Raw genomic sequence first — 12,621 nt, 5'->3', positions numbered from 1 at the left:
ATCAGCCAAGCTGAAAACTGTTTATTTCACTGGGTCAAGAACTGAGGGTCAGTTTTGGCAGGAGGGATTGGTCAGTAGGTTGAAGCTGACAGTCTAGCCAAACAGAAAAAGGAATATTGCTTCTAGGAAAAGGAGAATATTTCCTTCTCAGTTATTTGGTGGATTCAATTCTGAAGGAAATGGTCTTAGACTCCTCTAGAGTCAAAGGCAAAGCTGTAATCCCACCAGGAGGGAGAATAAGTATAAGAAGAAAATACTAATCTCCAGGAAACTAAGGCCCCAGTCACACGGGCCAGATAATGTGGGGGGGAGGTGTGACTGTTCGCCCCAGAGCAAAATAAAGCTCGGTAGCCCGATCACACAGTCCCCTGAGTCTTCACACTTAGGCTGTTAGCTGGTGATCATGCGGCGATGCTGGAGCACGGCAAAGAAGCAGCGCGGCAAGCATTTCACATTTGTGCGCATGCACAGTTCCGTGGAGCAGCACTGATTTCAATTACGTGTTTGTGCGCATGCGCTTACAAAAAACATCCAGTTTGCGCATGCGCTTACAAAAAACATCCAGTGCGCATGCACTTACAAAAAACATCCAGTTTGCGCATGCAATCAGACGCCCACCCCTGCCCCACGTTTTCCGGATACTAGTGCACTTTCTGAGGTACTTTTTAACTGCACATCGTTGGCGGGATGCCACGGGTGCGCTACGCTTCCCAGATGTCGCAGTGTGATCGTGCCCCGAAAATCCACCTGACATTTGTGCCTTTAGCACGGCAAATCCTCCATGGGACTGGGGCCTAAGATAGTTATATGAATCTTTAATAAGGCACAGTATTACTGTTAAGAAATCTCCAAGACAAACAAACCTCTACGAAACTAAGCTTCGACAATACTCTATAGTCTGTTCAAAATATCATAATTAGTAAATACTGTTTTCTCATCTGCTATCTATTCGTAACCCAAGCATTCCTGTTTAATAAAGTCATCATTATTTCATGTCAAGTTACTTCATTACTTCATGCCATTTACAAAGGAAATAACAGGTAGGCCTGAGCAAAAGCCAAATATCTTCTCTATCACAGGGTGGGGCACTTAGAAATTCATAAACCATTCATTACCACACGCTGCCAAGAAGCTGCTCAGACAGAGTGGAGAACAGCTGTTTAGTGTTTTGGTGGGGAAATTTGCCTCATGGTAAAAGAAGCAGCCACCAAATGAGAAGGGAGCACTCACTGGAGAAGACCCTGATGCTGGGAAAGATTGAAGGTCAAAGAAGACGGGGACGGCAAAGGATGAGATGGTTAGACAGTGTCATCGATGCAACGAACATGAAGTTGAGCAAACTTCAGAGGATGGCGGAAGACCGGAAGGTCTGGAGGGAGTTGGTCCATGGGGTCGCAAAGAGTCGGACTCGACTGTGCGACTGAACAACAACAAAAAGAAGCAGCAGGGGTCCCTCATAAGCAAAAGAAGAGCATGGTTCTGAAAACTGCCATAGATGAAAATGAGAAAACTTCTTGCCAGAAAATCTAATAAATATTTTGTAATTATGGCTGCCAACTGTCCTAGAGAAGAATGTGCTGTCCCTTTAATGGAGGCTTAATGTGTGGAAATGGGAGTGTGAAGCTTTTCATGGCATGGAGATAAGTAATATTACCATGTAAATGACATCCTATTAAGCCTTTATTAAAGGGTCAGAACATTTTCCACAGATGCGCTGGCAATCCTATATGTAACACAGCAAGTCTATGGGCAAAAAATACGCAGAAAATTGTTGTCTTTGTTTTGCTAAGCCATTTGGAGCATTCGATGGTACTTTACAGATGCAAAGGAAGTTGAGAAGGATTTTTCCTTAACTATGACTGCCAAATCTGTTCTTATGTCTATCAGCCAAGGTGTTGCCTCTGTGTGGAATAAAAAATATCTGCACAACAGGACTACCTAGGTTTGCCAATAAACACACGCAAACATTGATTCCTATTACTTGAATTATTGGTGGGGAAGTTTAATTGAGGAAGCAAGTGTATCTGGGCTCTCTGACATTTAGAAACATTGTCCTAGACCTATAATGTTTCCGCCTGGAACCAGTAATTCTGATTAAGTTCCAGTCACCAAGCCTGTGAATTTTGATCTCACAGTGTGCAGAAAACGCTTTCAAACCTGTGAAAATAAGGTGGATGCAGATCTAAAATCTTTGTAGAAAGCACTAACAATTAACAAAATAAACCATGATTTAAAAATGACTAAACACATGCATTTTGCTATTTCTTCTTCTTTCTTTATTTTGTCAAGATACATATTTTTCTTCTTATTTCAGTCTTTCTGCACAGCAGGAGTTTCAAATCCCTATAATAAAAGCACTGAGAACTTTACATCTATTGTGGAATAAACTCTGGGTGCGTGGCTGGGGCTGCATTCAGAAAGTATCCGGTTAAGATTTCTGTTGCTGTGGGCATTCCTGTCCTTCCTTTTAGTACATCCCCTCACCGGGACATAGTTTTCAAGAGAAACCCCCCTGGTGAAGGTTGTGATGTACACACAGGCTAGGGTCAGGCCGCTCCTTGCATAAGGAGGCCCAACGCATTCAGGAGACACAAGGACTGAGACGGGGAAGGGCAGGGTGAGCAGACCCTATTAAAGCTGTCCGCCCCCTGTGCAAGAGTGAATGCTCTTGATCTGTTTCTACACGGAGGTGGATTCTGTAGGGGAATTCTAGGAAGACAGGCCGGGGACTAATCTCCCTTCTGTGCGCAACGCCCAGGAGCCCTGGTTTCTCCAATAAGGTAGCACACGCCACCTCTCCAAAACACAACTTAATCCTCTCTTCTTTTTCGATATAAGCTTTCGTGCCCACACGTGCCATTTGCCTAGCCAAGTAGCGGTCCCTTGCGGATGTGACGGTCTCCTCATTGCTACGCTTTGCAAATTTGTTCTGGCTGGCCACAGGTTCCTCTGCCTGCCCTGTTTCCTCCGCTGCACTCTTATGTTTCGGCTCTGACGCTCTCTCCAAGTCTGACGGCTGCTATTCTCCCCTCTCTCTTTCCAGAGCCTGGGGGTCAGCTTTTACCGAGGACTGGGGGCTACTGTCCTTTCTCTCTCTCGGGGGCTTCTCCTCTTTCTCATCCCTTGGCCCTCTAATAGAATTTTTCTATTTCTGATTATGATTGTGGAGTTTCAGCACAACGACTACCAAGGGGGGGATGGTATGATGATTTTTTTTGGCAATTTTGGAATCATTTCTGCATGGATCTGGCTACAAGCAAGCCCGCTGAACCTGCACCGTAGTCACCGTGACCTGATAACACTTGTAGGTCTGCATCCCCCTCTGTTGAGAGTACAGTTGCCAGTTGCCTGGAGGGGAGAACAATGTCCTTAATAGAGGCTTCCTGGGATGTCATTTACCAGGTAATATTTACCTCCATGCCAGGGAAAGTTCCACCTGTCACCTTCCACCCAGTAAGCCTCTGTTAACAGGACCGGGCATATTTTCCCCCTCAAGTAGGGCCTTGGTTCACATCATGATTACTTGGGAGTAAGTCAAATAATAACTTCCTTTAAAACTCTTCCACATGATTTAAAGATGCTGCTTCTACCTACCAGGTCTTTTGCCCACCAGTTCTTCCTATTTAATCCTTAGAAACGCACAGCTCCACACGGTGCTAGCTTCTATCTGAAACTGCCAGGGGCTGAAACTTCGAAACTTCGTATCTGTGCTCAGATAGCTGTAGTGCTTCCTTTGCATGAGCACGGGAGTCCTGTCACTTTTTGAGATCAGTGCTTCAGAAAGATGTCCTAATTCTACAGTTCGTCGTATTTTTTATTAACTAAAATACACCCCGTGGCATTCTCCGTTGCTTTTTCATTAAAATGACTATTCCGGGCTTTTCCTCCCCTATAAAAAGTCACTTCTGAATGACCTTCACAACACTGTCATCAATACAGCTGGCGCTATAACTTTTTTTTTTTTTTAGTATTATGGAGAAGAATATGGATAGCGACAGCAAACTGTATCATTTATATGGTAGCGTGGCCGAGCGGTCTAAGGCGCTGGATTAAGGCTCCAGTCTCTTCGGGGGCGTGGGTTCGAATCCCACCGCTGCCAGTAAGATTTTTTTTGTACTTTGGCTGTCCAGTTTCCCGTAATGTTTTTTTAACTGTTTATTTAAAAGTTTGCGTTACACTACAACTTATAAAACAAATTAATTATATCTGTGCCTTTCTCACAGTAATACTAACACAAAGAATAACCCCTAGATGCCTCTTCGATGTTTTCATTCTGGAAAACAAAACGCTAGTTTATGCCAAGTGAATGAAGAAAATCGTAATCTGGTAGGACGGAAAGCCTTTACATTACGGTAGACACCATCTTTTTGCTCTTCTCTTCCCGAATCAATGGTAAAGTCACTGAAGCTGTGGTACAAGTGAAACCCTTTTACAAAAAACAAAATAAAACTATAGCTGTTTCTGCCCGGTTTCGAACCGGGGACCTTTCGCGTGTTAGGCGAACGTGATAACCACTACACTACAGAAACTCCTATGATGAATCACTTTTTCAATTGATCTTTGTCCCAAATTGATTGTTTTAAATTAATGAATGAAGAGGAATAATTGTGTGACAGAGATTGTGATGATGCCGTCATTATTTGACGATGCGGGAATTCCCCCCCAACTGGGAAAGGGTGAAGTGTTTCCTTAATTGAACAAAGTTAGAGTCCAGTGGCACCTTTAAGGCCAACAAAGTTTTATTCAAGGTGCGAGCTTTCGTGTGCAAAGCACACTTCGTCAGACACACGAAAGCTCACACCTTGAATAAAACTTTGTTGGCCTTAAAGGTGCCACTGGACTCTGACTAGATTCAGGTGGGGTAACCGTGTTGGTCTGAAGCAGAAGAACAGAGTTTGAGTCCAGTGGCACCTTTCGTGTGCATGCACACTTCATCAAGCTTATACATTGAATAAAACTGTGATGGTCTTAATGGTGCCACTGGACTCACACTTCGTTCATAATACTTGAAAAAGCTTTGCTTAGAAAGCAATGACTGAGCCAGACCACTTCCTGCCTTCAGATGGATGTTAGCAAATTCGAGATAGCTATGAATGTGTGCAGGCACACTAAAACCACACGCTTAGGTCACTTTTTAGACTTCATCCTCCTCTATTAGTTCAGGCCTTCAAAACTGTTGTCTAAGTGGAGGAAGTCGCTATTTCCAGGAGACATTTGGTTCCAGCTAACAGTTTCCCTTTATGCAGAAGAGAATGTCTGGTAATCTGCACCACTTAGCAAGAACTCAGTATAGATTCTCTGGATACGATCAAGAGGTAGTGAGCGGTGGGGGGAGCTTCCGTTTGCTTCTTTGCGTCTTGGTTTAGAAATGATTGCCTTCGGAGGTCACTAAGCAAAATTCAGTCCACTTTTGAAAATAAAAAGCAAAAATAGGGCTCGTCCGGGATTTGAACCCGGGACCTCTCGCACCCAAAGCGAGAATCATACCCCTAGACCAACGAGCCAGATATATCTAGACTTTCAATATACCCTACTTGAACTTTTCAAGCTTCAGCACTGCCTGCGTCTTCGGATTCTTTTTGTCTTTGTATCTTTTCTTTTTAAAAAACACTGTATTTTATTTCGTGTGCTGTTTTTTGCATAATGCTATATACATTTATTTCCCCCTTTCGGGTAATAGATAAAGAAGCGACAATGGGATGGGGGATGATAAGAGGAGACGGGGAGGAGGGCTCAATTCGCCTAAGTATTTAAAGTTCTGGGGTTGTGGGGGCTCCCCTCCCCGGGCAACACCATCTATCATCGGCGTCCATTTTAATTTTCTCAGTATGGCGGAAGAGGATCAGAGATGGAGTACATTTAGACGTAGCTATCTACCCTCAGCAAAACGTTATTAAATGAGCACATAATGCACTTGGGTCACCCGTGTATGCACTTTACCCCTGTTGGCTTCGTGAGCTGCCCATCTCAGATGAAGATAATGGAATAACGGGCGCCAGAAATAATCTCTAAAGCTTGTCGTTACAATGTTCCTCCAAAAGACGTTGTCGGTTTAAAACAAATATTTTATCAAAGTACACGATTGTTAAGAAGGATTGCAAGGGAAATATATGTACTCTTGATGAAGTATACACAGAGATAAGAAAATAAAGATGAGGCCCCAGCGAGATTTGAACTCGCGACCCCTGGTTTACAAGACCAGTGCTCTAACCCCTGAGCTATGGAGCCTACATGCTAAACAAGCTGCTGTTTTCTCTAGACAAGACGCCTTCTATCTGGGCGCCTTTTTATTTCCAATACTATTTTATTCGTCTATCAGTCGTGCTCACCCACCGTTTTCGGGAATTTCTACAGTGAAATTGGTCCTAAAATCCTGCATTTTGTACCTCTCTAATTTTGTTCAAAGGCGTTTCAAGGCAGTTTAACAGGAAAACAGCCTCATCCTCCTGCCTTTGCCCACAGAAAAGCGTGCTTTATCGGAACAGCGCCACCTGCTGACCGAAAGGCACAGTGCAAGAAGATAGCCCTCAAATTTAGGATAATGCACTGCAGCTGGCCGCTGTATTACTTGGTTGTAGCAAAAATAAACAGGAGTCCTGTGGTAGGTAATTTAAAGACTAACAAATTATGTCACTAGCATAAAAAACGTGTTAGTCTTTACGGTGCCAGGAGACTTCTGCTTTGTAACCCGCCCTGAGCCCACTTGTGGGGAGGCTGGGATAGAAATCGAAGTAATAAATAAAGCCAAACTAGCTTGTCAAGCCACACAACTTTTTATCTGTATTCTCAAGTGAAAAATAACCCTTCTTGCATTGATCCAAAGTAATGACTTTACTGGATGAACGCATCGTGAAAATGCTGGCACCAGTCTCTGCAGTCCCATTCTGGCCAAAACGCTCCGGAAATATTAGCCATGTGTCACGGCCTTCACTCTAAACCACAGGTGTCGAGCTCGTTTGTTACGCGGGCTGGATATGACATAAATGTCACTTGGCTGGGCCATGTGTGCCATAAAATGTAATGCCAGGTATTGGAAATATGAACTGTATAAAGGACAGCGGCTGGTAAGCTCCGAGTTGTTGTATCCTTACCGCAAGGTCCCATTGGCTGGGGGAGGTGTAGAGGAAAACCCATATGGGCAGATTGGAGAGCCAGCTGTGCAGCACAGGGCAGACACACCCACACTGCTTGACTGCTGCAGATGAGGTTGTTCCACCGTGCTGAAGCCACAATCAGAGTGGCTCTGCCCCCCCCCCAACAGTCTCCTGTCCCCTCCCTTGCACTAGTTGCTCACCGGCGGCATAAGAGCCCTGGATGGGCCAGCTCCGGCCCCCAGACCTTATGTTTGACACCACTGCTCTAAACGCTTCAGACTGAAAGACCAGGCTTCTGGCATTTTAAACAGCTGCTGGCCACCAGAGACACTGGCTCTCTCATTATGACCCTTGGTTCTCTGCAGCCTCGACCCAGCAACAATCGTTTTGCCTTCTGAACAGAAAGACCATTTTGCACATCCGAATTATGCCCCAGAAAATGCAAATGTGTTGTCACCAACTGCTGCAATCTCTTCATGGAGCTCCTTACAACCCTGGCTAGTTAGTATACTATATAGTATACTATATACATACAATATATATGTCTGCATTTATGCCTTACATTTTTAGTGTTAGTCCAAGGTCTGGGAGACCCAGGTTCCAATCCCAACTCTGCCATGGAAGCTTACTGGGTGATCTTGGGCCAGTCACATAGTCTCCTCTCCCCTCCCAGCCTACATCATAGGGTTGTTCTTGTGAGGGCAAAAGGGGGAACGGGAGAGCAACGTGGTAATGGCACTCTGGGTCCCCACTGGGGAGTAAAATGGGGTATAAGATATCTAAACAAACAAAAGGTGTGCACCTTAATATCTGGGTGAAGCCTGGTTTCCCACGGCCGGAGTTCTCAGAGACCTGCTGGAAGCTGCAATGTTTTTGGCTCCACCCACTGTCACTTAGTTGCATGGGACATTTGGGGAATTCAACATACAAATAAATCTGCTACCAAAAAAATTGAACCATGGGGGAATATGGCTTTGCATTTCAATTCAGTGTGATTTAAAGGAAGGCTCCCTTCTGAGACTGCATGAAGCTATATATACTGTATGTTGGTACAGAAAAGAGTAAGAGTCCAGTAGCACCTTAAGGACTAACAAACTTTGTGGCAGGGGGTATGAGCTTTCCTGAACCACTGCTCACTTCTTCAGATACAGACACTTCTTACTGCTGCATCTGAAGAAGTGAGCAGTGACTCAGGAAAGCTCCTACCCTGCCACAAAGTTTGTTAGTCCTTAAGGTGCTACTGGACTCTTACTCTTTTCTACTGCTACAGACAAACAGACAGACACTGCAACCCATCTTGATCTATCTGTATGTTGGTGTGATATGTATGCTGTTTTGTTAAAGTGCCACAAGACTCCTGTTTATTTTTTCTTTATCATATACATGATCAGTTATTAAATTAATGCTAATCCCACCAACCTGAACCTGGATAGCCCAGGCTAGCTGGAAAGTGTCATATCTCAGAATTTAAGCAGGGTTGGCCCTGGTTAATATTTGGATGGGACTGCCAAGGAAGTCCAGGGTTACTACACAGAGGCAGGAAATGGAAAACCACCTCTGACACAGCGCTTTCCACGCCCCCCCCCCCCCCCCCATTCCTTCTCTAAGAAATGAAAAGCACCAGACTACCCTTTGAATGGTCCCTTTTTCCATTTGGAGGGGAGAGAGAAAAAGCACAGAAGACTTACCGTGTCTCTGTAATAATCAGTTTATTTACAAATGTACAGGTTGAGCAAGAATTACAGGGATATAGAAGCAAGTGCACAGGAAGGAAGTTTTCGATTCACCAGTGCCCTCCAGAATCAACACTCTCTCAATCAACCTCTTCGCAAATATGCTCAGACTAAGCAAAAGATGAGCTTAGGGTCAAGAACAATCTGATAGCACCAAAGTCAGAGAAAATGCTTGCACACACACCCCCAAAACCAGGTAAGGTCTTTGGTTTTGTCTGCAGAGGTTTTCAGCAACCACCAAGACTCAAAAGGCCGTCATGCAATCAATTCTTACTGCAAAACTTCAGATAAGGAATAGCAAATACTGAAAGGTGTACAAGCCACACTTGCATCAACAGCCTGAAAGCAGGGGCTTGGGTCCACTGTTGCTCCATGAAAACTCCAACATAGCACTGGTAGAATTGCTTGCATGAGCAGTATTCCTTGTGTAAGTGCAAATGGCCCAGCCCAACTGATAACTGGTTCATAGGTGGAGGTTCCACTGAGCTGGCACTACCACTTACAAAAGTGCAAATTTATTTCAGGATACAAGGTCAAGTGATTATCTGTGCTGTTTCCAAAAAAAAACAAAAAACCTTTCTTGGGGAATGGGATATGCAAAAACAGAATGACACCACAGGATCCAAGACATCAATGATTTGACAACAGACTCTTCTTTAGGCGGGCAAGCTAGACAGTGATATCTGTTTTAACTGTTCGTCATTGCCTCCAGCCCCGCCAAAAAGGCCTTGGGATCTGAGTTTGATGAGGGTGGGAGGTCTATAAATCACTTCACAAGCCTACATATCCCAGGGAGGAGGAAGTGCCTTAAACCCATCTAAAACTGCAATGGAGATAGCCTGATGACCCAGAGAACATAAACTACTGGAAGTGAAACAAATGGAGTAGAACATTTGCATTCAAACCTGAAAATTTTCATGTAATGGCAAAGAGGCAAGCAGGTGACTGTTCTTGAAGTTACCATCAAATGTTCATTCTAAATCCAGTAATGAAAGGTTGCTTTTGTGACAAGGGTCATAACAAGAACATCTCACTGTTCCTTTGATGCCCAATCCCAAATATACTTGGCAAAGAATCTTCCTTCAGTACCTTAGCGGACATTACATTTTATGATGTTGAGATACACCGCAGTGTTGTTCATCACCATAATCTTTCTTGATGTCAGAGGCGGAACGAACAGGAGTTTAGCTCTTTACTCCATAAATACATAAGAAGAGCCCTACTAGATCAGATCCGTAATCCATCTAATCCAGATCTAGGTGGGTAGCCACGTTGGCCTGAAGCAATAGAACAAATTTTTTGTCCAGTGGCATCTTTAAGACCAACAGACCAGTTTGGTGTAGTGGTTAAGTGCGCGGACTCTAATCTGGGAGAACCGGGGTTTGATTCCCTACTCCTCCACTTGCAGCTCCTGGGTGGCCTTGGGCAAGCCATAGTTCTCTCAGAGCTGTTCTTGGAAGAGCAGCCCCGCCTACCTCACAGGGTGCCTGTTGTGGGGTGGGGAGGGAAAGGAGTTTGTAAGCTGCTCTGTGACTCTGAGTGAAGGGCAGGGTATAAATCCAATCTCTTCTTTTTCTTATTTAAGGTATGAGTTTTCGTGTGCATGCACACTTCCTCAGATATCTGCATCTGCATGTATGTATCTGTATGTACCTGAGAAAGTGTGCATGCACATGAAAGCTCATACCTTGAACAAACCTTTGGTGTTCTTAAAGGGGCCACTGGACTCAAAATTAGTTCCATTTAAACCAGGATACTGTTTCATAGGGCTGCCAACCAACCATCCTGGTGGGCCAACACACAGGGCACAGAGGCCAAGGCCTTCCCTGGTGCTGCCTCCTAGCACTGGGTTTCATTCATCACCATGATTCTCTCTTTTTAAAACTTTTCTCTCTTTTTAAAATTTTCTCTTTTTAAAACTTTTCTGATCGTAGAAACTAGAATCCATACCAAGGATTGCCTTTGCTAAAAATGTTTCCCTGACACTGGGATGTTCACTAACTGAATGTCATTGGATTGGGAATTCTTTCGATACGCTGAAGTTCTTTGATGTTTTGCCAAACACCAAGACGTCTTTTGGACCTTTCCGGTTTTCTGAAAGGCTGTTTGAATGCCAAATATGCCTATCGCAAAAAATATCCATCATGAAAACAGAAGGCATATTAGCAGCGTTTTTGCCAAAGGCGGCTCTCATTTAAAACTGCTGAGGTTTTCCAGTAAAGGAATATGAAATATCCACAACGGAAGCATCAAAGCATTTTTGTTGCTGGTGACAATAATTTCCCTTTCCTTTTCTTTGACATGTAACTAAACCCCAGGCCCTGCTCATTCATCAAGTCCATGTGCTTGCTCTCGAAAAGGACATGATCCAACCACTGGTCCTGATTAAAAACTTCAGGTGCTTTGCTTCTTGACTGTGCTGCACTGCAAAGGGGCAATCGGTAGGAGAACAGCGGGAGGGAGGGAGGGTGCTTAGCTTAACCATGTTTGTTCCTACTGCTTTCCCCCCCAGCTAGAATTCCAAACCCCATGCATGCCACAGAAACACGGGTCTAGAAACACGGCCGGGGTGTGTGTGGAGCCGCAGTGAAAGAACAGCGGGCAGGGGAAAGACTAGGCACACACTCCCCCTCCCACAGCTATCCCCCCCCCCCGCAAATTCCCCTTTACTGATGGCTCCTTAAAAGAGAAGAAGCAACACCCTCAAGATCTCAGAGCACAAGCTGGGTGCAGAACATGTCGTTCCTGGCCTAACTGCATTTTCTCAGCCACAACGATCCCCAATTTGCAAAGGGGGAAAGTAGCAACCTACCAGCTAGGAAGGAAGGAAGACTGCATTAGAACAGATGTGCTCCTCCCTGCCTTGTGGCAGTCACAAGAGTCCTGCATCTAGCACTGGATCTACACCTGCAGCAGAACGAAGAGGAAACGGATCCTACTGCAGATTAGATTGCAGGTGTGATTCCCATCTTTGAACACTCCCCTGTGTAAAACATTCTGCAAGCAACAAACAAACAAACAAAAAAACCAGCACAAGCTAAATTAGATCCTACCTCCTGATGTTTTGATTTTTGGTTAGTCAGCAGGCAGTGTAATGCAGTGGGCTGGATCGGGAGCCTTCCTCCAACTTAAGCGGCTTTTCCTCCAATGGAAGAAGATGCTTAATTTGAAGGAAGGCGCCCTACGTTGGAGGAAGGTTTTCAAGCTTGAGCAAAAAGCAAAGGTGGGGTATAACAATTTTAATAAACAAAAATACATAAGCAAGCCTTGTTCAATGGGATGGTAGAATAGGGCTGGGGGTGTTGGGCCAGGACATGCAAAACCTAAGTTCAAATCTTCATTCCGGCATGGAAGCTTACTGGGTGACCTTGGGCTATCCTACCTCAAAATGGGGCTGGGAGGGTAAAAATAGAAGAGGGGAGAGAATAGGGTTGCCAGCTCTGGGTTGGGAAATCCCTGGAGATTCTGGGGGGTGGAGCCTGAGGGAGGCAGGGTTTGGGAGGGGAGGTCCTTCAGTGGGGTAGAATGCCATAGGGTCCACCTTCCAAAGTGGCCATTTTCTCCAGGGGAACTGATCTCTGTTGTAATCCCAGAAGATCTCCAGCCGCTACCTGGAGGCTGGCAACCCTAGGAGAGAAGCATGCATGCTGCTCTGAACTTCTCGGAGGAAGGGCAGGGGAAAATGTACTAAATGGGCAAATTATACATTGGGAAACATTAAAAAATGGCAACCCTCCCCCGGAATGCGATCATCTGCTCTCATCCCCCAGAACTCTGCCATTTCATCCTGCTAT

General features: G+C 44.8%; 4 non-coding genes across 4 annotated transcripts; 1 reads left to right on the top strand and 3 right to left on the bottom strand.

Moving 5' to 3' along the window:
* Window positions 1-4,017: 4,017 nt before the first annotated feature.
* On the top strand, window positions 4,018-4,099 carry TRNAL-AAG. The gene has a single exon. It is a non-coding gene; the product is annotated as a tRNA-Leu (tRNA).
* Window positions 4,100-4,456: 357 nt separating this feature from the next.
* TRNAV-AAC lies at window positions 4,457-4,529 on the bottom strand. The gene has a single exon. It is a non-coding gene; the product is annotated as a tRNA-Val (tRNA).
* A 903-nt stretch (window positions 4,530-5,432) lies between these two features.
* Window positions 5,433-5,504, bottom strand: TRNAP-UGG. The gene has a single exon. It is a non-coding gene; the product is annotated as a tRNA-Pro (tRNA).
* Window positions 5,505-6,155: 651 nt separating this feature from the next.
* Window positions 6,156-6,228, bottom strand: TRNAT-UGU. The gene has a single exon. It is a non-coding gene; the product is annotated as a tRNA-Thr (tRNA).
* Window positions 6,229-12,621: the final 6,393 nt, after the last annotated feature.

This window comes from Gekko japonicus, unplaced genomic scaffold (genome assembly GCF_001447785.1).
Source record: "Gekko japonicus isolate JY-2015 unplaced genomic scaffold, Gekko_japonicus_V1.1 scaffold1007, whole genome shotgun sequence".
Lineage (NCBI taxonomy): Eukaryota > Metazoa > Chordata > Lepidosauria > Squamata > Gekkonidae > Gekko > Gekko japonicus.
Note: the sequence above shows the minus strand (reverse complement) of the source record. Positions and strands in the feature narration are given on the sequence as shown.